This window comes from Polistes dominula, unplaced genomic scaffold (genome assembly GCF_049000335.1).
Source record: "Polistes dominula isolate Pdom_NZ unplaced genomic scaffold, Pdom_raw_medaka contig_19, whole genome shotgun sequence".
NCBI lineage: Eukaryota > Metazoa > Arthropoda > Insecta > Hymenoptera > Vespidae > Polistes > Polistes dominula.
In genome coordinates this window covers 372,817-397,230 of record NW_028301058.1, presented here as the reverse complement: position 1 = coordinate 397,230, position 24,414 = coordinate 372,817, and the positions used below count along the sequence as shown (strand labels likewise).

Genomic DNA, 24,414 nt, shown 5'->3' with positions numbered 1-24,414 from the left:
TAGAAGCTAGCTTCGCTACGTATCATAATTTCTACGTCGTGTATAAATCCTCTTCATTCTGGCATGTCCAATAAGTTTACTTTGAGTCGCAAGGGAAATGTATTGCTCACTATTAACGAGTGGACTTTTACAATGAACGTTCGTGGAACGTGGAGCACGTTCTTCGTTTTTCAAGATTATCGTTGATAATAATCAAGTCGACTGAATGTCTACGTGTCAGTAAAGAGACATTTCTTTTTTTTTTTTTTTAACTCTAAATGTACCAGTCAAATTACCAGTTTTTCATTTTGAATGAAAACTCCACATTGCTGTTTCTAAATTTTTTAATAATAGTTAGATAGAAATTTAATTAACCAGTTAATCATTAATGATTCGATATGAGAATCTTTCAAAGTTTTGTTTAGTAATGTCGTTAAGGAAAAGATAAAAGAATGCAAACGCATTTGTGTTTAAGGTATACCGGTGAATAAGCGACAATTTGTATGACAATTGCTCGATGGTCTGGCGTATTGTGCCAGCTTGTGAAAATATGAACGTAGGCACGTCGTATCCCACTGCGATGGGGACTTTTTCTTTCTCTCAATTGCAAGTAGCTAAAGAGAGTGGTGTATAAAGAAAAGAAGAAGAAGAAGAAGAAGAAGAAGCAGAAGAAGAGGAGGAGCACAACGCAGGAGTTGAAAAAGGAAAAGGAAAATGAGTGGATAGAAGGAAGAGAGAGAAAGAAAGGTTGTTTGAGAGATCACGATCCATGGAGCAAAAGCAAAGGTCGATCCGTGCGGCACGGTTGTGCACGACTACACGACGGTAGGAGCAGCAACGTTTATTAGAAGCAGAGGAAGCGCCTCTGTGACAAATGGCGTGCTTTTATTGTTGCGCACAGACCCCCGGGCCCGTCGCTCTCTTTCTCTTTCTTTCAGTCTCTATCCATGTAACATAAGGGCCCCTCGTTGGCTCGTAAATCCAAGGAACTCAACCGGTGATGGAAACTTCGTGATGGAAATCGGATCATGGTTTTTCACGGTTAAGACGCTTTTACTCTCATGTGACGTATCTTTCCATAAATCAGTATCTTTTTCGCTCAATTCGCTGAGTGAATGATTTACGAGAAAATATGCAACCGGTTTGGTATTCATTGAAAGAAAGAATGCGAGTTAAAAAGGGAAATAGTTCGGAGAAATGGGATGATGGTAGCGGTGCCAAAAAGTTTCGGAAATAAGAGTGTTCGTTAAGAGAGTAAGAACGCGTCCATCAATCGGTTGAACTTGCTTGAAACGAGGGGAGCTCAAGATGGCCGCCTGGGAGCGTACACACGGGGCCCCTGCCTGCTTCGCCAGCATCACCGACTTAGCATAAATCACTCCCGCTCTCTCTTTCTCTCTTTCTCTCTCTTTTTCTCTTTCCTTCTCCATCCTGCCTTTCGTCCTCTAGCTAAGCTATAGCCGGCTGCAGAAACGCGAGCGCACCGCAAATACGGGCTTGTCTTTGCGTCTATGCACCTCCTCGTGAACACTCTGTGGTTTGTCCAACCGGGTGGCCCATCAAACTACAACTTTTTCAATTCACCATGGCTTCAATCAAAAGGAAACAACCATCCTGTTCTCTCATACTTGTGTTGTATACTTTTTTGATCAATTTTACGATGCTTTATAAATAAATATGAAATTTATTAAAAAGGTTTCTCTAATCGAGTGTAATCTGACGCTGCTTAATCAGCGTTTAGACAAGAATAGGATAGAAGGGTTTTGTCCTATCACTTTAAACTGTTCGTCGTCCTGTTTCTCCTTCTTTACATATCAGAGCATCGATGTTTGGCTTACTATGGATTACAAGGAAGCTCTCGTACGTGGGACGAACGTAAGCTTATTATTCATACTTCTTTTTCCCTTTCTCCCTTAACTCTCGTCTACATCTGATAGAAGGAATGAAAGAGACTCGAGAAAAGAAAGAGAACACTGGAGACGAAGAGTTTAAAGTCCTTTCTACCTCTTCTATGACGATCATGCTACTAGTATTTAGGTATACATATATACCTTCTTCTTTTCTTTAGAGTTTAAGGATCTAGTAGTAGATTTTGTTCCTGTTATCGATGAAATCCTTGAAGAGGAACCATAAGATTCCGTATTCACTTTAATAATGAAATCTTTGAACACAAATTGTCTAGCTTGTTTATTTTTCATTCCAAGTAAGAAATAAAGAACGACACACGACACTTGGTTAGATAGGTGGGGTCCGGATAATCTCATGCTCTCGGAACGATCGATGCACAAGATCTTCTATCTTTATTCTATTCACAAATCAAAGATACTGTTTCAAAGTATCAAAGACTACAAACCGCGACTGAAACCAGTGGTTGGTCGAGTGCAAACGTATCAATTACGCAATGGTGCAATCGCGATTGCGCAAGATCAACGGGATGCGTTGGGAGGGGAGAGAAACGATCGGAAGAAACAAGGGACGGTCGATCAATCAAAAGAATTGATCTCGGTGGCAAGTGCAGTCACGATCGGGCAACCTGAAATATGTCGGACGTAAGAATTGATTTGGTGGAACGTGCACGCGCGCGCCGTCCTGTCCGTCGCGCCTTCCTCCGGGATCCCGCAGTGCCGTTGACACGCACGATCATTCCTCTTTACCTCCTCCTCATTCGCAGAACCGAATCCTTCCCTTTCTCTCTATATGAAAACGCGTAAAACGAATGAGGGGAGAGATCTCGAACCGAGTTCAGTGATTTTTCCTTGACCTTTCAGAGAAAAGTGCTTCCAACAAAATCTCTTCTGCATAGATTGATATTACGACTCTACAGAGAGGGAGAATTCAGGGGATGAAGTGGAGGAAGAAGAAAAGAGTTTTCGGTTGAAGGTTAGAAGAAGAAAGATTGTCGTATGAAAGAATAGATTCGCTGTTTCTTCTTGCGTTTGTAACGCGAGAATATATATGTATATATCTATATATGTGTAGAGAAAGAGAGAAGAAGAAAAAGGGGAGGGAGAAATCGGCAAAAGGGGTTGGGCGAACAGAGCAAACGGACAGGTCGCTTATTTATGGCGACCATACTTCAGATATATGAACTGGTTCCCGTCGAAAGTTCGGGACGCCGCGTCTTTCCAGTTGAAAATGTATAGAGAGGTGTCCCGCCGTTCGCCTTTTCTTTCTTCTTCTTCTTCTTCTTCTTCTTCTTCTTCTTCTTATTCTTATTCTTATCGTTCTTTTTCCTTTGGGAAGATTTGCGAAAGGTCACTCTTCATGCAATATCATACGAGCTTAATTTCTTCTTCTTTTGGACATCCGAAAAGTGGTGATCTTTGATATATGCCTTCTTCGGGAAACTATGGTGACTTCATCACCTTTTCAATACCGATCTACCTATAAAGAAAGAAGGAAAGAGAGGAAAACATATAACTTAGGGACCAGCAACTTTTTTATTAACCCGTTGCACTCGAGGTCTTTTTCACTTGGTCGAACCTGAAAAATAACAGGTCATTTTGTTGACAACTCTACCGTGAGTAATCTCTCCAGTGCAAAGGGTTAATAAAAAGCCACATATTTTTGAGTAATTAAAACTAGGTTTAGAAAAATTAATTGCTAAGCAACTTTAGATGTATATGAATGATTATAAATGAAATTGTCTTGAAAGAGTCAAAGTTTGATACAACACGAAGAACTTTTCACTTTTGACTTATCAGCTTTCTTTCTATTGCGATCGGTACGTAATCGTCGAAAGCATCATTGTCGTTGGTCGTTCACCGACGACGTTAGCTAATAATGACATCGTAATCTTCGTTTGCTGAGAGTCGTTTGTAACGTCGTCATTTCTATCCCGCGGCGGTTATAGCAACGAGCCAGTCACGATCCTAGGGATTTAACCTTTTGTGCGCTTTTCTTCGAGCGAGCTTATAAACTCCTCCCTGTTCGCTTAACCCGTTTCTTCATCGTAACGTCTTTGCGCTGACTCCAAGCGGATTAGTTAGAAGAAGAAGAGACTTCAAACTCGATGATTTTTCTCAACTAAACTCTGATCGTTTTTTAAAACAGAAAACCATTGTTTCAATAAATTATTTGCACATTCTGTAAGTTTACTGAAGGTGTCTCTCATCAAGTCTTAGGTACACAAGCTGATAATTGTTGTCTTCTTCTTCTTCTACTTCTTCTAAAAAGATGGGTAAGACGAATAAAGAAGATGAACACTTTGTCCCTCTTTTGCACCACCCCTCTTTGTCATAGCTCTAGCTAATTTATATTTATCCGCTCGTTCGGATACCCGCGGGATCCCGCAGGCCGTTTCCGATATTCGGAGCTATGCACACTTTGAGCTAAGGGAATGGGAGGGGTGGAAGGCGGGTGGAGGGGGAGGAACTTCGAAGGGTGGAAGAGATAAAAGAAAAAGAGGAGTGAGAGAGAGAGAGAGAGAGAGAGAGATAGAGAGAGACCCGATGGAGTAGATAAATAGATGGATGGGCAATATTATAACTCACCGGCTGTCATCCTGTACGGCCGAGTCAGGCTGCTAATCAGACCCTGGCTCGCTCTCGCCCCTTCGACCGACCCTTCACGAAAAATGGATTTATTGCCGTTCTCTTCGACTTCGGCACGCTATCGAGCTCTCTGATCCGTAGAATGTAACCATCGTCGTCGTACTATTCGCGTTGGTTCTTCCTATACCTTCCACCACCACTACCACCACCATAGCCATCAGCATTACCAGCCAACCCATAACCTCTCTTCTCATCTTCTTCTTCTTCTGCGTACTCTTCTTCTCCATCCCTCTCGTTCACCCCGTAAAACGCCTCTCAGAACGTCTTTCAGATTCAATGTCTCGTAAAACGCTCTACCCCCAAAATTGCGCTGCGAGACTAGAAAGCTCCAACAACAAGAACAACTACGACTACGACAGTACTACGACACGACGACGACGACGACGACGACGACGACGACGACGAAGAAGCAGAAGAAGAAGACGAGGATCTTTCGTTTCCCAAGCGTTTGCCGAACTCTTATTCCTCGCCCTTTTGTCGCAGGAGTTTGCCGTAATTGAAAACGAAGGGACGTTATTTCGCACGAGCCGCTTCTATTTTCTTTCTTGAGATTTCTTCTCACTCCTCCTCACTTTTCTTTCTTCTATTCTATTCTATTCCATTCTATTTTATTTTATTTTATTTTATTTTATTTTATTTTAACTTTGATTCCCTTTCGTCGATGCTCTGCAAACCTTAAAATCCCACATTTTTGTCCCCTGTATCTTGCAAAATTCTTTTACATGGCCACGTTTTTTATTCTCGAGAATTTTTTTCTCCATTGCTGCGAGAAAAATTAATGTCAAGTGAAATCTGACGTTGGTATACAGGGTGTAATAAAAATATTGTGTCAACGTTTTACAGATGATTGATTAGTACGATTTATTTTATTTATTGGAATTAAAGCTAAACAATAAATTACATTATGTTAAAGTGTGTAATAATTTTGTACAATTACGATACACTGCGTCAAGAATTTTAGAAAGTGTTTGGAACTCAATAGAAAAGTTGATGCCGATTTTGACGGAAGATTGAAACGCAACGCATTTAAGTTTTTTTATTTGGTATATATTTATTAAATTATATATAAGTACCATTTTATTCCACAATCTTTCTCCATCTTTAAGGGTAACTTCAAAATATTGGCCTTCCAGAACTTTTCAGGTTTTTTTAGTAAAACAACTTTATGCCATTTACCGAAAATCGGCACGAACTTTTTGAATAACCCAATAATTTTAATTAATAAGAAATTAGGCATTTTTAGAACTTGTTCTTCTTCCTTTCGTATAAGAATTTTGCAAGTTTACCTGTTTATATTTTTGTAGAATAAGTTTACGAGAAATGTCTAGGTGCAATGATCAATAATAAATCGCTTGCTTTATGAATTCCATTCTTGCTTTCAATGAATATCTAGAGAAGAGAGAAAGAGAGAGAATCAGTCGAGTGCAAACCAACGGAATGTCCGATCGAATCACAACGCGTAAATACAGGTGCTGTATTAGTGTAAGAAAGGGAGAGAGAGAGAGAGAGAGAGTAAAAAGCGTGGGCAAACACCGCCCGCTTTATTCTTCCTCTTACAACATATTTCGGGCCCGGCTCTATCACTCCCTCTTCATTCTTCTGTCTCTTTATGATTTATGCTTATAAATAACGTCGTTTGCATGAATCAAAGTAAAGAAAAAAACAACGCAAAGATAGAAACAAACACACAGATAGATAGTGAGAGAGAAGAAAAAAATTATCTTATTAATATTTCCACGCAGAAAACACAACGCTCGATGATACGTGCAATAGAGAACGCATTTGAATACCGTATGTCACCGTAATTGATTCATTGTCCATTGGCAGGAGATGACGTCATCGGCGGATAATTTATACGCTCCAACAGATTCTTCAAAGTTACTTTTAAACATGCAAAGTTCCATTTATTTTGTATTTAAACCCGTTAGAGTTCGTGTCGTGTTTAGTATATGAATATTTTTTAACCTTTTTTCCTATTCGTGTACACTTTTTACTTGGTTGGTCAGTTAAAATAAAAGTGTACTTAAGTCTATTTATATAATCTACTTTACATGATGATACTTCATGGAGATCACAGACTCCGCAGACCGCAGGTGCATGCTTACGGGCTTTTACTCTTCTTCTTCTTCTTCTTCTTCTTGCTTTCGTCCTTCTCTTCTCTGAACTCGTACGTGGGTGCACGTGGGAATGTTCTATTTTCACTCGAGCGTTCTACTTTCACTAGACTTATAATAACCCGAAAAGGATGGAGGAAGGTAAGAAAAAGAGATCAAAACCCGTTGAGGATCGATGCATCAAGCAAAGCAAGACACTTGGCTCTGCACAGTGTGTGCATAGATCATGTCGACCTCGTTCCTGTCCAACGAATGACCTGTAAGACGCTGAGTAGCAAAATGTATTGGGTTTAGATATCTGACAATAAGATTATACAGGGTGAATATAAAAAAGAAAGGAAGATGGTGACCAATTTTTGGACTCTACTTTTATTTGAACGTTTGATAGAACATTGTAGATGGACAAAAGCAAACAAGTTAGACACGATGAAGAAAACACTGAGCCTCAAACTTGGAATATTATTTCTTTCTTTCCTTTCTTATCTTTCTTTTTGTTTTCTATCTTAGTGCGTGTTTTTTCAACGAGATTTATTACCGAACTCTTAATGCTTCAAGAGTTAGAAGAGAAGGGTTGGCTGCTCGTCCCTTCCCACACTTTCTTCCAACTTGTCCTCTATCCCCAACAGCATCCTCTTTCTAGTCTTTCCTCTTGTCCCTTTTTTTTTTTAATCCTTTTCGAAGTCCTTCTAAAAAACTCATCTTACCAACATTGTAGGTAGTATATCCTACCACCTTGTTTAGTTTAGTCTCTTCCAGTTGGTTTTTCTTGACATTTTTTCGAATTATTAATACTATTTAAGATTTCATTTACATTTTGATGTTCAGTTAATGAGAACAGCTCGAGGATCGATGTATAAACGTGTTAATGAGATTCTTTTTTTCTCTGAAGAGTTTGACATTAGTTTTTTTTCATCATTTACGTCTTATTTTGTAACATATATCATCCATTTTTTTATGACTTTGATTTAACGAGTAAACAATATAATAAATTTCATCGATCTTGATCTGACTCCTCATTACGTTTCTCACGTTTTATGATTTAATTGATTCAAGATTTTTTTTTTTTGTATTCAATAATAGAGCTAAATTATTCAAGACCTTTGACCTGACACTTTTGTTTTCTCAATCGTATGCACTAGTTTACATATTTGAACGATTCCAGTATCTCGAGATAATATAAAAAGTATATAATTTTAATGACTAATGCGTTTGAAGTATATGTTAATCTCATCTACAAGTACGATCTAACTTCTTTCAAACTAAAACTACTCACTCACGACTCATACTCTCTTAGTAACGGAAATTTGAAGATAGTGATATTTATCTAAAAGATACATGCACGCATACCATACCACTGATCTATATAAATCTTTCGGTCTTATTTTCACACTTTTCATCTCTCCCTTGGTCAGTCGAAGTGAGATTCTTTTTTTTTTTCTTGCCCCGGAGTGCGGAAGCTGCACCTGGCACTGTGCTGTGAAACTCCTGTAAAGCGTTGGGATTGGGAGAGAGGGGAAGAGGACAAGGAGAGGAGAGAAATAGATGCATGAGTTGAGATTGGTACGTGAAAGAAACAGAGAGAGAGAGAGAGAGAGAGAGATCACACACGAACTCACCCACATACACAAACAAAGTTCTTTCGACTAAAGAACGAAAAGGATGAGTAGGGTATAGGGATGAGTAGGGGAATGGGAAGGAGGAGAAGGAGAAGACGGATGGACGGCCAAGCCGTGACGGAGACGAGCGGACGAAAAGAAGACGAGCAACGTCGAAGTTGAGCTCGTTTGAGGGGAGTGGAGGGTTAGAGATGTTCAACTGTGAGAGGGAAAGAAAGAGAAGATGTGAAAAGAGTAGGGAGAGAAATCGTGGAAAGGGTAGATGATCTCTTTGGTAGAGAGGGGTAGGGAATTCGATGAAAGAAGGAGAAAAAGGGAAGAAAGAGACAACGAAAAGGATCATAAGGGAAGAGAAGGAAGAAAGGAAAGGAAAGGAAAGGATGAAGAAGAAGAAGAAGAAGAAGAAGAAGAAGAAGAAGAAGAAGAAGAAGAAAGAGAAACGTATAGGAAGATTTGTGACGGAATAGGGGAGGAAGGTTGTGGATGTGGAAAAGGAGAAGGAGTTAACGTGTAAGTATCGGGGGGCGTGGGTGGAATGGTACGGTGGTGGGGATAGGTCAGGGCCGCGGTGGTGGTAGCGGTGGTGGCACAGTATTCGGCGGCTCGACGGCGCCGCTCAGGCGTCGTGGGGGGGGATCCCTGAGGTGGGGAGGATGAACACGGAGCCGTCAGTGCGCCACGTGCTGCCGTCGTGGGAGGGTCTTTATTTTTTGCTCCGTTCTAAAGTTCTCTACGAATTCCCTCGAAAATATATTACGGAACTGTGCCAATCCTGTTAACTATCATCATCGTACTTTCGTGATACCCTTTTTAATTCTATTATCGTCTGTGCAATTGTTTTTATATTATTCTTTACAAATATATGTATATATATATATATATATATATATGTATATATACTTTGTTGTTTTGTCGACGGGTGTATAGTGAATATTTTTTAATTGTATGTCTTAAATAAACGCAAAAGAAGTTTAAGGGCAAGTTCAAGAATGCAAGTGATTTAGATCAGAGAATATATAAGGAAATAAAGACCTAAGGAGTTGTCTTGGTCATCTTTGACTAGTGGTGCAGTGTCATTATAATTAGTCTTGTGTTGAAAGGATTAGATGTGAGAAAGAAAGAGGATGACGTGCTGACATGGTGTCCCGCGTGTTCTTTATATGCTCGTGGTATCGAGTTTTTCCTGCTCGCACAACGAGCATCCTTATTCCTGACACAGTATCAGCCTACTCGACGAGGTGTCTTCTACAAGTCTGACGCAACTTGTGCATTGGAACCACTACTTCGCTGGTGAGAGTCGTCTTTGTTTCTTGTGTTATTTCGTCGAAAGTTTAGCATCGAAATTGTCTCGACGAGATCTTCTACGTGCATAACTGTCGAATTAAATGTTGCTTTTTACTACTCTCCAAAGTATATTACTGCTCGAAGGTTAATTTAGGTTTTTTTTCCTCGTTTATCTACAGATGGATCTATCGTGGGAAATGGGGAGTGAGCGCGGGCGCGTGACTTGCATAAATAAAGTGCGGTGTGCGTAGCAGGTGGCCGAATCTTGGATTCATGTTTCTTGATCGTTACACTCGCGAAATATGTTAACATTTTGATATTCTTCCGATTAAACGCACACACGAGATGGTTAGACAGTAGTATATAATATTATAAACAGGTTCGATTAACCGTTGATATTTCTTAGATCAACGCTCTCGTGTTATTTCATTTCAAGACTGTATTAATTCATTAGCCGATTATTTTTTTCTTTTTTTTATAAATAGTCTACACGTTTCTCGCAATATTTTCCTGGTACGTCAAATGGTAGTGTCATTATTTCGAATTCACTTTTCTTCGTTGTAAATAACGTATTAGAAATATTATTTTAGAATTCGTGCAGTTGAATGGTAATAAGAGATCGTGACTCATAACTCCACGATTGTCACGAATTTCGACGAAACGTTGTCTAATCGGAAAGACCAATCGATTCGTGCATGGAAACGCTCGGTCGAGCGAGGAAATTTGTCATCGTCATAAATTTATGTTTGCATGCTCATTTATACGTCTCGTCGACTCGTCTCGTGTTTGCTCGCGATAGATAACACTGGGTTTTAACGGATATAGCGCAGATTTTCAATACGACTTTGCTAAGACTTAAACAATTTTATTTTTAAGATTAATATCGATTATTATTCGTTACGTATATAAAAAAGTGAAATAAATGGGACAAATATTTGTCGATATGTTGACCAACAAATTTGGAAGAGGTTTGTTTACGTCTTAGCAAAATTCGTTTAAAGATTTGTGAAGAGAAACACGATCGATATCTCTCGTCTTTGAAGTCTCCTATACGTCTGTACAACAGCCTTCGGGAGGGTTGCACGAAACGGAATGCAGGATAAGCAGGAAGATCAAAGTACTCCTTCTCTCTCTCTCTCTCATTCTCATTGTCAGTAACTAAATATCTGCTTATCAACTTGCTCGTATTATGTGTTTAGTATGTAGAAACACACTACATTGACGTTGTTGATTTTGATTATCAGTTTACCATAGTGAAAAGTATATTTTTGTTCAGTATTCTAATTAAATTCCATTAGCACCTATTATAATGGCTTATTTTTCGTATAAATTTAAAACGATATGACGTATTGAACAATTTGAATAAATCATTGCTATAACAAAGAACTATATTTTCACACACATTAGACATACAGATAAATATATTATAACGCTACCAACGATACCACACGCATCGCGATATCTCGTTAATTTTTTATTAATCAAATTTGCAAAAAATCATATTCAATTAAACCGCGTGACATAAATCGTTTTTCAAACTCTCGTTAATATTTTAAACCGAAAAATATCCACTAAAATGATCGATTCGAATTGAAGGAATTGGAAAATAAAAGGAGAGAAAAAGAAAGAAACTGGCGTTTCTTTTGCAAAAAGGAACAAAGGGTTTTTCAAAAAAAAAAAAAAAAAAAAAAAAAAAAGAAAAGAAGACATATTTCCAGAACATGAAAACGGGGAGAAACGTTGATCAGCTCTTTTTTTTCCTCCTTTCAGGAATCGAAGTGCCCCTCGAGCATGTTCGTTAGTGTTTTCCTAGGCAGGGACTCGCGAATGGCTAATTCGAAATGCAAAAGAGTCCTCCCTGTGTACAGGTAGGAAAAAAAGAGAAAGAGAAGGAAGATACATGTGTATATACATAGGTGGTTGGGCAAGATCGGAAGCCTTAATGCGGTCGTGTGCGCTTGTAACGCGCGAAACATTCGTGCCTATAAACATGAGCGCACGCGTGCATCGTGCAAGTACACACACGAGAGATACTCAGCAATACACGTACCCATGTCAATAGCACACCCCCGCGATTCAGTGCGGCCTATTGAAGTCCGCGATGACGGGCCCCGTCTGTCAGCAGATCAAAGCTGAAGTAAGCTCTCTTTGTGATGCTTTGCCGAGCTGGTATTTAATTATGTATGAGATCGATACTCGGGCCTCGGGGCTTTCTCTCTTTCTTCCCTCCCCCCACCCCTACCCCTTAGTTTCTCCCTGTCACTCTCTGTTTCTCTCGTCCAGGCTTGTTGTCTTCCATCCCGTGTTTTCTCGTACCGAGTAAACTCGAAGCAACGGAACGGCGAAACCCGTACCTTTGCTCCGACTTTGCCGTTGACAGACATGAAATGTTGAATATATCGATCTATCAAAGTACTCAGTTATAGAAAAATATTAAGTAAGCACGCGTTTGATGGTCTAACGTTGATATTCAGTAACAAGAACATTCAGTATCCAACTGTACTACTGCATAATTTGTTAAAATATGTGTTTGATCTTCAATTCTATGGTAGTAGACGAAATTCTTGACATTTTTGTCTAAATTAATATCTCGTGTCTTGTGTAAAAATTCCAAATTAAACGTTAGAATGTACTAAAGCATTCGTTGGTTCATTGCTATCCTGGTTAGACAAAAATTGAAAGGGAAAAATGTCTCGTAAACCATACGCACAGGGATAATAGATCGTTGGCAAAGTGGAGATTCGTTTGAGTCATAAAATAATCCCCTTATTCCTCGTTTGAACTTTGGACGACGTAGTATACACGGATAGATGGCCGGTTCTGAGAGAATGAGAAAGAAAGATAGAATGAGACAAGGCGGAACGCGAACATGCTGCTACGTGTACATTTAAATCTTTGCGTGATCGTAAAGATCTCGTAAACGATGGATGTCTATCTGTCGAAAGGCACGAAGAGTCCGTAGAAGAAAGACGAGATTATTACCGAGGTAAACGAACGAGCCCGTTGGCTGTAAAACGCCGCGCAATTCTTCCTTCTCTCTTTTACTCTCTCTCTCTCTCTCGCTCTCGCTCTCTCTCTCTCGTTTTCTTTCTATTCCTCTTTTTCCTTCTGAATGTCTATACGCGTGTATCCAACTGTGCAAGTACGTTTCTATGCGTGTGCATGTGTGTACGTTTCAATGAATGACTCTGTACGATCGTGAGCGCGTGCCGTGACAATGTGTACGTAAGTATATACCTTTACGTTAGTATATCGCCTCTTCGTTCGTTGCTTGTTAATAACGTTAACGAAGGCATACGTTGTGCCTTCAATATAAACGAGTTCCAAAATTATTTCCTTACTCTAGGCGACTTAACTCGTTTACTCCCCATTCAAAGTAAAAATAATTAAATGCTTAATTTTGTTTGATGCCGGTTGTAACTAACACACGACATCTTTTAAGATGTCCTTCTCATAATATTATAAATTAGAGTAAGGATTTAGATTAGATCAAATTTTCATGATTATTGGAAAAATTTTATTTTATTTGAACATAAATAAACGGTTAATTATTGAAAAAGCCAGTAAATAAATCCATATAATCATGACTGTTTCAATAGTATCTTTCTATTCAAAAGAGCTCGTTTATAAAAGGAACAAACTAACAAATCAAACAGTTTTATTTGATGATAATTAAAAGATGCAATTTTCATAATGGGAATGAAATCATTAAACTAAGAATCCATATGAAAAGGATAATTGTTGAAAAAGAAGAAACAAAAACATGATAACGTTATTATAAACAAATCCAAGTGGTCACACGCTTTTTAACGACTCTCGTATCACAACATTACGAGTTTATTCGCGGTCGTTTTCTCTTTGTTCTTGTTTTCCTCGTTTTATGTATACCTGCGTGTGTGTATGTGTGCATGCGAGAGTGCATACCTATGCGAACTTGGTACGTAAATCTATAGCTACCTAAACGCTAGTTTCGGTGAAAACCGGGGTTTAAAAAAAGGTGCTGGTGGTAGGGATGAAAAGGTGGGGATGAAAAGGGGGAGAAAAAGGAAGAGAGATATTAGCCTCGGCGTGATAGTGTTAATTTGGCGTGACCAGCGGCAACGGCATGGTGGCGGGTGCGTCCTGTTTGTGTATACTGCTAGCTATACCTACTCTTGCTTTTTCTGTGCGAGCGATTCCATTTCGCTCGACTTCCATTTTCACGCATCGATTGCGCTCGCTCGCGTCCAAGCTCGATTGCGTGCCGGACGACGAACAACCGCGAAAGGTTATCGTGCCTCTTTGGATTTTCGATCATTAATGCGTGCGTAAATACAACCCTATATACAACAGCTAAATATACCTACCTCTATCCTTTCAAATGATGATTTCGGGGCTTTATGTGATTCGTTCCTTTTGTTTTCCGCCAGTCGGCAAGAATCCATTCGAGTCGATGCAATTGACCGAGATTTCTATTTAATTAATCAACGTGCTTATAAATTCTTATTCTTCCTTACTTTTCTTGCAACCTTTGTTACGCCTAAAACTCTTCACCATTACGATCTTATCCCTTCATTTGTTTTTACATTTATTCTACTTATAAAAATTTGTATATATTAAAAAATGAACCTAGATCTGTTTTTTATTCAATCGAATGAACCACCTAGTATTGGGATAATATGAAGTGAGCTTAAACTAAAAAGCAAACGCTACAGGCGTGCTGATGATGTAGACACGCGTACTGAACGAGGCATAACGCTAGAGTCAGAGCAAAAGAGGAGAGTATTCGGAGGAGGTGGAGGATCGATAGGATACTCCTCTATCGAGAGGAGGAGAAAGAGGGTGTACGGTTTTGATCGCTCGAACAGAAAATTGTATTTTCGAAATCAATTAATATACAGCGAGTAATAATACACTGGCTAATGATCGCGACGCTGCTGTATATCTGCCTTGTCTCTCTCTCTCTCTCTCTCTCTCTCTTTCGTATGCCCACCCTCCTGTTCCCACCCCCTTTTCCTATCATCAGACCCACACCCCCTCTTTCTCCCACAATGACCCTCAGGGCTACTTCCCAGCGGATTCTGCACGGTTTATGATGTGCCGAGCCGACCAAAGTGCGTTTGACAATTTTTAATTATCGATAACGAGCTTGACCACGACGATACGTTCGTTGTAAACCATCGTTCTCGTCAACGAACAAACGAAAAGCTCTGGATTTCGTCGTTTATCACCAATACCTACCGTCACGACACCAACTCGTTCGTTCGTTCGTTCATTCGTTCGTTTAGGAAACAGCCAACGATGAGTGAACATTTGTTGATCGTTATTTTAAGAGAATAGCATTATTTCTAGCAAAGTTCTGAGAAAAGATAAAAATATACTTGATTTTAGTTATCATTGAATTATTTTTTACTCTTGTCTTACTCCAATGGTTGAACTTTCAGATAAAAAAGAGAAAGAAAAGTATCAATGTTTTGGTTTTTTACAGAAATGTTTACGAATTCTTTTGCTGTAGGATCTAACATATATACGATCGTATTTTCAATGGTAGATCACATAAAACACATTCCGGGCAGATTTGAATTCATCGATTTGATACATCAAACATTCCAGAGTATTTTCTATTTCGGTCATACGTATCGATGTAATATAAACTTTTTTTAATGGAAAGTAGAGGAAGAGGAGAGGTAACCAGTGGTCCCTCGGTAAAATAATTACATTAATCATGTTGCATTATTTCTTTGGATAATAATCTATAGGTTATAAATGAGGATTGATGATGATGTATGTATGCTCGTAGAGTCAAAAATTTGGATAGCAATTAATTTGGAAAAGAACAGAAGAGATGTGGACGATGAGGAGGCTAATGTGCGATAATTACACGGGAACACTTCGTTACCTCTATCTCCGATTACAGATTCTGCTAGATGCTCCGGATGAAAACTTATCGATAACGTTTAATGAGGAAGGATAGCGGATACATGTTTAAACACGGTACATGGTGGCTAATAGCGAATTACTTGCACCGTTTCAACAGTAAAAGATACGGGAGAGATAGAAAGAGAATAAAAGTCAATACTGTGCGTTAGCAGAACGCAAGTTGTTGAGTCAACACAGACTGGTCTAATTAATTAATTAAAGTTGAGTTATGTGTCGTGCAAGACGTCATTGATCATTTTCCTTTTTTTATTTAGCAGCTTAGAATCTTCAGCTTTCGATCTTTACGAGGAATCTTAGGGTCAAGGAAAGTAACACCTGAGCAGAGAGTTCATTTTATTTTAATTAATTGACAGTTACAATTGTTAGGATAAAGTAAGAAGATGTATCTATCTTGATGTAATAATTTTGATAGACGGATAAAAAGTCATTGAAAGAAACGAAGAAGACAAGGAGACGAAGACGCGACTGACGCATTTGGAAATATAGGTTGGTGTGGCGTCGAACCGTGCAGTCGGTTTTCTCGCGAAATTGAGTTTTCCGGTACGGTACGAGGAAACGCTTCGGTGACATTAAGAAGTTCATTGATTTTCCGTCGGTAGTTCGTATGGCATGCGCCGTACGTACCGTTCATGGTATATTAATACGACACGATGCTTAGAAATGCGATTGATATCGGAAGTCAGTGAGTCGAAAAGATTGCGCATACGCTAATCCGCTTGCATCAGCGTTAACGAGACGTCATCGGATTTCTACATCTTTTCTTCGTAAATTACCATCACGATTAATGACATCCAAATGGGAACAAAAAACATACTTTTCTTTTTTCATTTTTTTACTTTCTTTCTAACTCTCTCCCTCTCTCTCTCACTTAATTGGGAATTAAGATTGAAAACAGAAAGTTTTCATGAGAAACACTCATTCATTTTCATGATAATACTTATACATCCATCTATCTATGCACGTGTGTATACGTGCATGTATATATGCATGAGAAAGTAACGACTTTGCAGGAAGAAGAAGCACGGCTTCGTAGACGGTTAACTTTTAATTCACTGTTAAAGTTATCATACAAGGAAAAGGGTAATTTGAGGAAAGGCAAACAGAGGAACGAGGTACTTTGCGCGTCGTCTTACGATAAACGATAAACCTCGTTTGGTTAAGAGGAAAAAGAAGGAAAACACGAGTTGTTAGAAAAAATGAGAGGGAATAATCGAGTAAGAGAGAGAGAATGTAGAAGAATAAGAAAAAAGAACCACTCTCGATGAGTCAACCGTTATATCAGTGGTTCGTAAAACGAGGGTCCCCGATTCTCAGGGGAATCACGAAAAAAATAGGAAAAATTGTCCCTTTTGGTGGGGTTCGCGTATGAAATGTATAAATTTGAAAAAAGATTACGAGAATGGAAATAGTTTTAAGTACCAGTGATGCGTCAGAATAATCTCGTATGCGACTATGCAGTACGGAATTAACACGACACGGTATTCCGCAGTAAGAATTGCATGCTTTTGTCGGCCACAGCACTGACTCTTATCTATAAATCACTCTTGATCCGCATTAAATGCCTAGGATCTATATAACCCGTACTTTTCTTTAATTCAAGTCGACGTACCAAATCAAATGGTATTTACGTAGATACACTGCACTGGTCGTCGCATTAAAAGCGTATCATCGTTATCAAGAGGAATGACAAACACGTGTTATCGACGTAAATACATTTCTCTTAAGACAGAATAACTCTTTCTCTCATTCTATCTTTCTCTAATACACACTCATACTCTTCCTTCTTATTCCTTACAATTCTTCTGCTATTATAGCGATCGCGTGTTCCGCTCAATCAAATTAAACCCTTCTCGTTTCTCGGTCATTCTACGCAACGAGTAGGGAACGATTTGTTTCTCGTTTCTTTTGTATGTATTGGTAATTATGACAGTGAAATAAGCAAACCAATTGGACAATTTTATTCTTTCATTTATTTGCTATTTTACAATTATTTATATTATTATTATTATATTTTATGACTCTACGAAACCCTTTTCATACATTTCCAATGATATCGTGAGTAATAACTCATATTATGCCTTTCGTAGGCATCACGTTGGTGGCATGTGGAAATTATCGGGCAACAAGCGATGGTGGCTCCACGTTGATACTATGCGAAATTATCGGCAAGCGGCGGTGGGTGTGTGGTTTTATTTAAAAAATAAATACAAAATATGAATAAATAGATAAACATAATACAACAAAAAATAGAGGAATAGGTTTGAGAAGTTTTCAAAACTTTATCCGAGCACGAACGAGCGATGAATCACCGTGTACGACAGTCCGTTTCCGGATTCCACATGACCGGAAGTGTGAAGCCCTACGTTAGTATCGAAGGACGAACCTTCTCTTTTTATTTCTCTTAGTAGTATTCAACGTAGCGTGTACATATGCATTGCCATACGCCTATGCTCGTACGATGCACCGTGATAACAGTTAATAATCGTGGCCGTTACGTCATCGGCGTTGTGTATTCGTCTTCAAAGATGCCTTGTCCGACCACGCGAACAATCTCTCTCTCTCTCTCTCTCTTTCTCTTTCTTTTTTCATTTTGTGTATTTTTTCTTTCTATCCTACAAGTAATTTATTTGATTGCTAATAAGAAGGAAAGAGACATCGTTCGATTCGTTTCATTGAAATTGTTTTTATTTGTCGTATTATTTGGAAAAAGTTTTAAAGTTGAAAATATCTGATAATACGATACGATGCCCGGAGACTGGAGGTTTCAACGTGACACGGTCCACCGAGTTGCCGGGGATATTCATCCATGGGAATGATAATAAACGTCCATCAATCCATCCGTTCAGCTTGGCTCGTTCCAAAGAGAATCCAGAAGGATCTCAGAGATGTAGAGAAAAAGAGGATAGACAAGAAGAGTGAGTGAGTGAATGAGTGAGTGAGAGAGAGGGAATAGTAATTCCTCCTGCTGGCACGTACATTCACGCGGACAGGTCGCGGATAACAACGCTATTCTCCCCTACACCCTTTCTTCCCTTCTACGTCCCCACTTTTTCTCTTTTCTCTCTTTTTTTTTTTATTTCTCTCTCATCCTTTCTTTAGCAAGGAGACCAGGCTTGCTCCCGCAGGGTGCACGCGTGTAACCCGTGTGCCCACACGCGTGTAACGGTACCAAAGTCGCTTGTAAATCGGTGAATCACTCTCTGTTCCATCGACTCTTATGCGTGGGAAGATCCGAGAAACCGACTGTTTTATCGTCGTTTCATTTTCAACCTGTGTTGTCTTGCCGTTCATTTTCTTCAATTTCTCATTTATAATGAGAATAACGTTTAATTTAATTTTATAAAGTACGTAGTATTGTTTAAGTTGCTTAGTCAATGACCTAGCCACGTTGGAGGTATGAACTATTAGTAAGCTTTATTTTTTTAGACCACTATACAAAAAGATAGAAACTTTGTACTGTCGATTTTAGAGGGGTCTACTGAAACCCGTAAAAGGGAGAGTAAAATAAAAACAATATCTGAGTTGCGTAAAACATTACGATTCCTTCATCGTATCGCGTAAGCAGGAAAAATAACAAACTATAAGTTCGTTCGTATGGATTGTGTAATCAACATTGAGCCATGACGCGCATAATGTTCTGAAAGACAATGACGAGCGGACGTCAGATTAATTGCTTCTCTATCGCGCATTATTGACCGCTCTTAGATTGACGTCGTTCGTTGTCGTACTTATTAATAAATCATGATCCTACCTAGAAATGTCTGTTTCTTTTATTTTTTCTTTTTTTCTTTGCCAATGATTCCACTCGCATATTCTTATAAGACTAATAAAACGATTATTAGAAAAATCATTGATCGCGATTAGTTTAATATATTTTTATTAAATAAGAAAGGATATCGAGTATCTATTAGTTTGTTAGAATACTTTGATATTTTTAAGTTTCACGCGCATAATATTATTTTGAATTTTATTTCTAGATAATCATATAATCAATATAAGATAATGTAATTTGTTTGTAAAAATATAATTAGACCGATCGGGTATTTAGGTTTTAAGAAATGTTCAAATGAATTGTAAATAACTGAAAATGAATGCAATGATATGCAATAAAATGTAGTCTTAAAAGTATATGAGTGCATATAGGTCGTATCTTTGGTTATTTTAAAAGTGCGCTTGGTCTGATCGATTGTACGCTCGTGTCTGACAGTTTGCTCTGGTTCGTCGTAAGCAGTGGCGAGTCGGCTTCGAATTGTCAAGTCGATCGATTATTTTTGACAAGCTTGATTGATGGCAAGCAGGATCGATCGATCGTTGAACGTTGTGTTTCGTGGCGGTCTTCGACCTCTTCTTCTTCTTCTTTTTCTTCTTCTTCTTCTTCTTCTTCCACCTCTTTCTCCAAGTAAAGTACTTACTAGTCCTTGACGTTATCGTTTGCCGGACGCGGACAGTGACGTATTCGTGAACGATATTAGCATACATGCAGTCTCGAGGAAACTATAGTCTGTTACAAAATTCTATTCGATTTGATTAGACCAGTCATAGTAAACAGCTTTTAAGTGTTAGCTGCTGGACACCCAGTTATGAATTGTATTTTTTTTTTATACCCAAGACTGACACCCTTATTTCGCAATCTCTTGTCTTCTGGTTTCTGGTACGAAAACGTAGCAAGGTAAAAAGGTTGAGTAGTCGTGAATAATATGTAACAAGATAGTCATAATCTTTATTTTTTACGACCTTGTACACGATGAATTTCAATTTGCATTGATATTTATTTTTCTACTTGATAAAGAATTCCAAGGACGGTACAACATCTGTCTTGGTTACCATTTGTACAAGATTTATTTCGATTCAATTTGATAACATCTTCACTTTCTACCCAAAAACATAATCGCAATTGCACTTCGTCATAATTAAATGAATTAGAACAGAAAAGGTTTCAAATTTGTCTTAAATCGGTTCGTATAGTTTTTCAGGTTTTTCTTTTTGTTTGTTTCGAAAGAAATGAGCATCGAAGGACGTTAGAATCGATAATCGTTCCATGGTTCTATGATCGGCTCATCGGCCGTGTAACCCAATTTCCCGGTGAGAGACCCCGCTGACGTCTTAAGGCCTCGTCACGATGTGCCATTCGTCATAATTTTATCGATCGTAGTCGTCGAAGAGTCACTGGCGACTCTTTCGATGTGTGCATGCACTTTGCTTTCACAGTTTTCTCTCTTTCTCTTGTTCTTTTTCTTTCAATTAGAGTCTCTCTCTCTCTTTCTCTCTCGCTCTCTCTCTCTCTGTCTCACACTTAGTTCCATTAGGCTGTCCTCGCAAACGTACGATTCCAATTAACCCGCTTCCACGCATCGACGCTCAGATACGATCGTCACGGATCGTCATAATTTCAAGTTTATCCGTAAGCACGGCTATCAATAAATGTCGTTCTCGACGATGCCTTGCCGGCTTCTGAGAAAATAAAAGATTAACGTCCTTCTTCCTTCTCGTCCTTCCTTGTCGTCCTTCCTCCAAGTTCCTTCAATCACGAAAACGATCTTTTGAGATACTTACCGATTCATTTATAAATTTATTCAGTACTCCTTACGTTTCCTACAATTATTATTCAATAGTTTTGTTGTTTAAACTTTAATTTAAGAATCAAAATATTTATTCAAGTGTTAAAAGATCCAGGGTCCCGATGGGGATGGGTTATTCATTTTTATTTTTCTTCTTTTCCTCAATTAAGTAATAATTATGAAAGTATCAATACATAAAATCCTTATTTTACAAGTATATAGATATCAATATAATGAACGGATAATATATTATTGATAATTAATGTTCCTTTCGGATTCCGATAATTAATTCTAAGTATTTTCTCTTATTAAAAGCGAATTATGTTTTCCGTTAGTAATAAATAAATAAAAAAAAAAAAAAAATGAAGAAAACTTGGTCTTGATTCGTTAAATCGAGTCGAAGGAAATGCAAGATGCATCGATAATTAGAGAAAGAAAAAATATCATGATGATGCTATCGTTGAAAATGATCTTCAAGCATTAAGTGACATTTCTCATTAATATAACTGTATTTGTATAATACGTCCAAGCTATTCTTTCATCTTAGAACAATCCGAGAGTCGATCAGTAACGATTTCAACGACGTGCTCACCATTCTTGTTTTTTCCTTTCTCTTTCTACCACCTTCGTCTTTATCTATCTCTCTTTTCCTTCTTCTTTTTCTTACAGGTTAGCAGACTTCATTAATAACACGATTCTGAAATATAATAAAAAACGAAAGGTGACGTTGGATTGATCGAATTAACTCGGAATGGTTATTTTCAAGTCAACGTTTTCGCGAATTAGTTGCTTGCTTGATTGAACACAAATAAAATTAAAAGACATTATTAAGGAGGTATTTCAATTTATCGAATGAACTAATGTTTTTTAAGTATCATTTTTCTTTGTTCTTATTTTTATTTTTTTTTTGTAAACTCACTTGGCATTTCAAATTATCTGAATTTTGTATGTTTCATTGTACTTGTTTTTTCAACCTAGATACACGATAGTTCTGACAAAAATTCTTAATAGATTAATTTAAATAAGGTATAATTTGATTAAGTAATAAACTCTTGCGTTAGGTTTTGAACTATTAAAAAGTATGGTTGTTTAATTTCACATGTATGTTTAATTGACACGTTAAATGCTATGACAATCTTTAACGACAGGTACTAAATGTGTTCGTGGTACCATGAGGGTTGTTACATTTGAAAAAAAAAAAACTAATCTAACTATTAAACTATATAACTTATATAACAGTTTTCCTTATTATCATTAGTCTCACACGTGAAGGGATAAATAAATTCGTGTTGATAGCTCGAGAAAGCTACGTAAAAAGTCTTATATCCACTTAAACAAATACAAATTGCATTTTAAGGCCGTGTGAAAATTGCATCTAACGTCTCGAATGACTCAGAGCTATCGAAGAATTAGCATTCCAAAGACTTGAATTAACTTAAGAAATACTAGAGACTATCGAACGTACGGACACCTGTTGACGTTTTCTGTGAATGCATCGCGGTAGTCTATCCAACCGCACCTTTTGCAAGGATTCACCTTTTGAACGTTTTTTTCTCCCTTTTAAAAGTAGGTCCTATAAACCTGAAAAAAGTAAAACGAAAAGGTGCAGAAACGTGTCGGTAATTCGTTCCTCGATGCAGCAGTTTCTATTTGGGCAGACTTTTATGACAGGGTTGTTGCTCGTAATTTATTTATCTTCGTCTAAGTTTCATTCCAACGTTGACCGTTCGTCGAGTATGGTTTTCACGGGGGATAGCTTTTATTAACGGTGAAATGCGAGAGAACGAAGGAGTTTCATTAGCGAGAAGGAGAGAACGTCAAGTGAAAACCGGTCTCACGATGAAATCTCGACAAAAGATGTTCAGACGAATCGAATGAATTCTTAGAAACGTCCTCGGAATAATTATCTTTTGATGGAATAATATTTCAAAAAGAAAAAAAGAAAATATTTATAGAGATGATTATTAGATTGACGTTAGCAAAAATTTACTTTACTTTCTATTAAAAATTGGCACGAATTTTCACGGCGGCAACATAATAAATGTACGTATTACGTGATAGGTTTTCTTCGTAAGTCTCTATGTGGTGAGATATAAAAAGATTCCGTGGTATCGCGATGTGTTACGTAATACCCTCAGGTTCGTTCATAAACAGCACCACTTAAATATGAATGGAGTCAACGGAAACCTTCGGAACTACTCGTCGTCCATTGCTTTGCGAGTGAAATGTGTTAACGAAAACGCGCTCGTGTTTTCAATCTAACTCAATCCATGCCAATTGGAAGTTCCTTTTTTTCTATAATATTTAGAATACGTAGACTAATTAAAATATTGTTGATCATGGTGTGGTCTTTTTTTTTTTTTTGAGATCAACGTTGACAGGTTGTAGTTTGCGGTGCGAGATAAATTTGACGATGATTGAGAAGAATTTTTTGTAGTCGATTAGATGTCAAAGATAGCATCTTGTAGTTTGCTTGTTCAAGCGAACGTCTTTCATATCTGGCAAAAAGCGTGACTGCCATCGAGCGAAAATTACGATCGGTGTTCTCAACGAGAAGACCTTGTCGATTAAAACAGAAAATTTTCTTCTAATCTTACGAATAGTAAAGCTTAGTACGTGATCCTCGAGAAGTTTCATAAGTCGAAGCGTGTTTAGAAGTTTTTTTCATAACTTAACACCGTGAGAATGATCGTAGACTCGAATGCATATGTGTGTGCATGCATATATATTTAAACGATTGGAAGATTTTTCGATGAGAATCGTGTAGTATATTAGCTATTATCGGAACGATAAATACTCGCTTCGTATGAGAAATAGAAATGTTAAAATCGGTGACGTATTTCTACGTCAATTTATGAGTATCTAATCTTTTATATAATAAGAGATATAATAGAGAAATTTATATTGATTATGATACAAGTGTTTTATGTTGTATTTCATGATTGATATCAAGAATTTCAGATGAATATAAAAAATATTCATTATTTTAGTAGACAAACCGAATAAAAGGATAATTTAATACGTTTGTTAACGAACAAAAAAACCATTTGCCAGGAAGGAAAATGTAAGGTTATCGTAATTTAGAGCAGTCGAAGTGATTTTACGAAAGGGTGATTTCGGAAGAACGGTCACGCAGAGATAAGCTGATCCGCTTTGCTCAGAGATGTTTTGCATCTGGGCCTGAAACAATAACGAAAGACTTTTTTTCTTCGATGATCGTCGGTGAGCGTTCATTTTTGTCGAGTTGTTCCTAGGTTGTTGGGTAGGCGACCCGTTTAACTCTCCAAAAAATGTCTAAGAGGCTCAAGTGCAGGTATCCCCGGCGTCCGGCTTGAGAGATCGAGTTGCTCGATGTCTTCTCAAATGCCTGCAGAAACTTAAAACGCCTAAG

At 38.0% G+C, this 24,414-nt stretch overlaps 1 protein-coding gene across 4 annotated transcripts in view; it reads left to right on the top strand.

Annotated features, from left to right (window-relative positions):
• Nucleotides 1-24,414, top strand: part of tio (zinc finger domain-containing protein tiptop) — a 124,626-nt gene that overhangs the window by 45,115 nt on the left and 55,097 nt on the right. The window contains exon 1 of one of the 4 annotated variants that reach the window (XM_089175783.1): nucleotides 8,937-9,552. The exons of the other annotated variants lie outside the window; for them this stretch is intronic. The gene's annotated coding sequence lies outside the window, so the exon portion shown is untranslated. Of the gene's footprint in view, nucleotides 1-8,936; nucleotides 9,553-24,414 lie in introns of those variants that run through there. 4 annotated transcript variants of the gene reach the window in all.